This window comes from Eurytemora carolleeae, unplaced genomic scaffold (assembly GCF_000591075.1).
Source record: "Eurytemora carolleeae unplaced genomic scaffold, Eaff_2.0 scaffold701, whole genome shotgun sequence".
Lineage (NCBI taxonomy): Eukaryota > Metazoa > Arthropoda > Copepoda > Calanoida > Temoridae > Eurytemora > Eurytemora carolleeae.
Genome location: NW_019396597.1, coordinates 160,513 through 165,399, shown reverse-complemented (window position 1 = coordinate 165,399; position 4,887 = coordinate 160,513). Strand labels below are relative to the sequence as shown.

The window sequence follows — 4,887 nt, the reverse complement described above, 5'->3', positions numbered from 1 at the left end:
TGATGGGTCGGTGTTTAAAAAAAATCAGAAATGGTTAATAATATTTTTATTAATTAGTTTACAGGGCCAAAATATTTGAAAAGCCCTAGAAAAAATAATTTAATGACATGCGTCACATGTTAATATTTCTGAAAAGTGAAAATAACTTTTTAAAAACATTTTTCAACGTACTTTTTAACTTTTTGAAAAATCCTTCCTTGCAATCTAACCAATAAAGTTAGAGGTCATTTTTTTAATTGAGCATGCCTTGAAAAATTGGACTAGGGAAATGTATCTCTCCTATCTCAACTCTAAGGGCAAAATCATATGTACACTTTTATTATTATATAAAGCGCTTAATTACAAGTGTTTTGTGCGTACATTATTTCAGATCGATTATGGCTCTAAATTGTGATTTTCGGGACTAATCAGAAAATTTGAAAATATTGAATCATTTGAAAAAATGTATAATTTAAAGGTTTTTCGAGTATTATATGCGTATTTCAGCGTTAAATCCAATATGAAATGTGACGCACTGTATATTTCTATTCTTACTTAAAATAATTAACATTGAAAATGGTAAAGCTTCATAATGTCTTCACTGAAGCCTTATTTAATTTTTCATGTTGCTATTATTGTTTCAGCTTTAAAGAGCAATTTTCAAATGTCATTCTTTTCCAATATTTACATTTGACTTTTACCAGGAGTAAATGCATCAGTGTATCATAAAACCATCCTAATAAAAGTAAAATTTTTGACAAAAAGTTTGGAACAAAAGTATAATTATCATAAAAATCAATTTTTTCATTATGTTAAACATTTTTCAATTTATTGTTCCGTCTCCACTAATCTATTGTAACCGAATGTTAGTGAATTTTTAGCCTTTTTCGTCCTCACCTGGGGCAGAGGCCGGCTGAGTAGCCTCGCAACGGCCCAGTTCAGTTTACCCTAAGATTGGGTTCCGTCAATACGGTATTGTGTATTCTCTCTCTCTCTAGATTCTACGGAGTTTTTGAAACAAGAAAATGCGGGAAACCGTTTAACCGTAAATACCCAAACCCCGTGAAATAAATCTCAACTGTACACCTGTACAATCGTGCCTGAAAACAATGGCCGACAGTTGGTGATATTTGTAAAAATGTAAATTGTTGTTATAAAGTAAAATGTTCCAATAAGTATCATGGTTCGAGGAGAGCACGGGAATAAAAATCTATTTTAGGTAACAAAAACAACAAGCCATGAAATTAGGTTTATTTTCTTTATACTGTTGACATCTAAAATTGCCATGTGCAGTCCTATTCTTTGATTTGATTTTACAAAAATGTTAAAGACTAAATATTGTTCAGGATTGATATTAAACCTTGAAGATAGATATAAAAAGTCCGGCCTGAGTCCTGTCAGTTCCTTTCTTTTATATAGACACAGCTCTAAATTATTATTTGAAGCTCGGCCTGTAAAATATATTCTAACAGTTTTCACCTTTCTGTAGAAATTTTCTAATTTATATCTCTCACACTCGTTTCCTCCCTACCTTCATTACCATTCTTCTTTCTATTGAATAAAAACCAACCTATGGAGTACGGACATATTATAGACTTTTTTCTTTAAATTTACATAGAAATGAGGCAGAATGTTAAAAAATTTGATTCAATTATTTTTCTTTCCTACACTTTTTCCAATTTCTATGGTATTCTTCTTGTTACAAACTGGTATTTTTCTAAATAATTCGCTTAAAGAGAAATAGAGTCTTTGCCAGGATTTCAATCTTTATATATTTGCAGGCTGTTTAACGTTTGATTTATAAAATATTTGATTTAACAGTGCCCGGTACTAGGCTGCAATCTTGCAAAGATATAGGGATTAGAAAATCAGAGTTTGTGGTAAAGACTTAATTTCTTTCTTACTTATTTTGTTAACAAATCAATGACTGAAGTGTTATATAATATTTATTTCCCCTCATCATGAAAATAATGCCAATTAATATAAATATAAATATAAATATAGATATCACAATAACACCCCCCCCCCTGCCCTTGCCCCTTGAGTTTGATAATAAATGTCTCTAGTCTAACCATCTATATAAACTTTGTATTAAGTTTAACCAACCCCTGACAATGTGTTGCAAAGTTTCATACCTTCACTATATAGTAAACATATACATTAACTATAATAAATAAAATGTTTTGTTTTCAATATCTACCTCACAAATGGACTTAATATAATACGCTTTTTAATGCAAACATCTATTAGAATTTTACCAAATACTTTATTTAAATTTCAATAATTTGTATGTATAATGTTAATTGTGGGAACTGATAAAGTTGCGCGAATTTCCACTTAAAGTTCTTTAAGATTCAATAGCTTAAGTTTTTTAAGTCTGAGGTATGTAGAAACTATTTTTAAGGAACCTGTATTTTAATCTCTAAGACATCATATCAATAAAATAGATTTTATATTTATTGAAGAAAAAGATGATTTGAAACTGTTTAAAATTTTGTTTTAACTATAATTCTTTAACTGACTCTTGTAGACAAATGCAAAATTCTAAAGAGCAGAGATAAACTCAAATCATTTCATTCCTATATCTTTGAAATCTGATGGTGTAAACCTTTTATATTTTAAACTGCGAATATTTGATCTTACAGAATTCAAATTTTGAAACAGCTAAGGTCTTCGACTTTGGGTTGCAAAGATATTGGGATTATAAAATCGCAGTTTGTTACAAAGACTCAATTTCTTTGTGTCTTTCTGCTATTTATTAACATTGTGTCTATCAGAAATCTAATTATTTTCCAAATACTATTATGTTTAGCAATTTTCTATTTATGTATTAACTGTGTGTCTATCTTCTTTTTTTTCTGTAAAATTTGTGTCTACCAGCGAATTATCTATGAACTTTGTGTCTACCAGCTAATTATTTATGAACTTTGTGTCTACCAGCTAATTATCTATAAACTTTGTGTCTACCAGCTAATTATCTATGAACTTTGTGTCTACCAGCGAATTATCTATGAACTTTGTGTCTACGAGCTAATTATTTATGAACTTTGTGTCTACCAGCTAATTATCTATAAACTTTTTGTCTACCAGCGAATTATCTATGAACTTTGTGTCTACTAGCTAATGGTCTATAAACTTTGTGTCTACCTGCTGATTATCTATGAACTTTTTGTCTACCAGCTAATTATCTATGACCTTTGTGTCCACCAGCTAATTATCTATAAACTTTGTGTCTTCCATCTAATTATCTATAAACTTTGTGTTTACCAGCTAATTATCTATGAACGTTGTGTCTATTATCTATGAACTTTGTGTCTACCACCTAATTATCTATAAACTTTGTGTCTACCAGCTAATTATCTATGAACTTTGTGTCTACCACCTAATTATTATTAATTTATCTTTCATCTTTATATCTATTAGCTATTTATCTTTTGACTTTGTGTCTATCATTAATATATCTATTATCTATATATTTGTCAGCTAACTATCTATTGACTTTGTGTCTATCATTTAAATATCTATTATCTTTATGTCTATCAGTTATTTATCTATTAACTTTGTGTCTATCATTAATATATTTATTATCTATATATCTATCAGCACTCTAAATAATTAGTTAAATATTTGAATTTAAAGTTTGAACTAATGTAAAAGTAGAAAGAGAAAATGTTAATTAAAAAGTTTCATGTTAAGGTGACATGATGAGTGATGACATCTTAACAAAGAATATTCGACATTTTACAGAAAGCGTTAAATCAATATCATAATTCTAAACTATTAATGCATGTTTGTTTAAAAGGCTATTGCCCAACTTTTTTGAGAGTTTCGTAAAAGGTGTATGGCTTGTAAGTTGTAAGGAATAAAAAATGGTGACCCAAAAATTAGCATTTTCTAAGATTGCTATATGAAACCCAGACACTATAGTATGCCGAGTCCATTAGCATCTGATCCAATCAGGGTTCAGCCATGTGTTTGGTGTCTATTCTGAACCAATAGAAATTGCATGGGGGTAACGTCTATCTTTCTATCTAGCTCATTATCCAATTAGAGATAAATCCTTATATCGGAGCTATCAGTAAATAGAAATGTTTACTTCTACTGAAACTATGGTGCAGAAAGCCTGCAAAATTTTGTAGTAATTGTTTCAGAATTATCCAAGATCTCAGTCTCGCATGACCCCTAACAAATTTAGATTCCACAAGAAGTAAATACATGTTGCTTTTAGAATTAGGATTTGATAGCACAGGGAATATTGAATATTTGTCTGTAATTATGTAATAAATATTGGGTAAACATGATATTCTGTAGCCTGAAGTTCATTGTACATTATTAACTATCTACGTTTGTAAACTTTTACGTAAACCCCATTTTTCTTTTCAACTGAGTTTTAAATGAGTATGTAGCATGATTAGCTTAAATCATGTGAATTATAATGAAGTATATCTTAATTGCGCCTATTTAAATTGTGCTGTCTTAATCATGTGATATAGATAACGACTAAGGAATTGTAATTACGTCTATTAACTTCTTGTTACTTATATATAAACCTCCAATACCTTAGTTGATATAGAAAGTCCGCTTTGATTATAGTGTTGAGAGTAATTTGGCTTTGTTGAAACATACAAATAGAGATAATTGCGAATTGGCAGTACTGGCGTTGATAGTTGTTCACATTGATAGTCAAGAGAATCTGAGTTGTACTTGGAAAGATACGGTTCGAGAAACTTTTTTGGAGTAGGGCATTTACTACATATATGTATATACGAATATGTGTAAAGCTGATATAATAAAGGATTGTATAGTATATGTATACCAGGTATAATCTTGAGTTCCAACATATCCTTCCATAAATATCAATTAGAACCAGACACATAAACCTCCTCTCTCCCCATCTTTTTTCCCTTT

The 4,887-nt window shown here is 29.7% G+C and overlaps 1 protein-coding gene across 1 annotated transcript in view; it reads left to right on the top strand.

The window, feature by feature from the left end:
- Positions 1 to 933: 933 nt before the first annotated feature.
- LOC111706088 (chaoptin) overlaps positions 934 to 4,887 on the top strand; it is a 62,256-nt gene continuing 58,302 nt past the window's right edge. The window contains exon 1 of the mRNA XM_023478853.1: positions 934 to 1,198. The gene's annotated coding sequence lies outside the window, so the exon portion shown is untranslated. The remainder of the gene's footprint in view (positions 1,199 to 4,887) is intronic.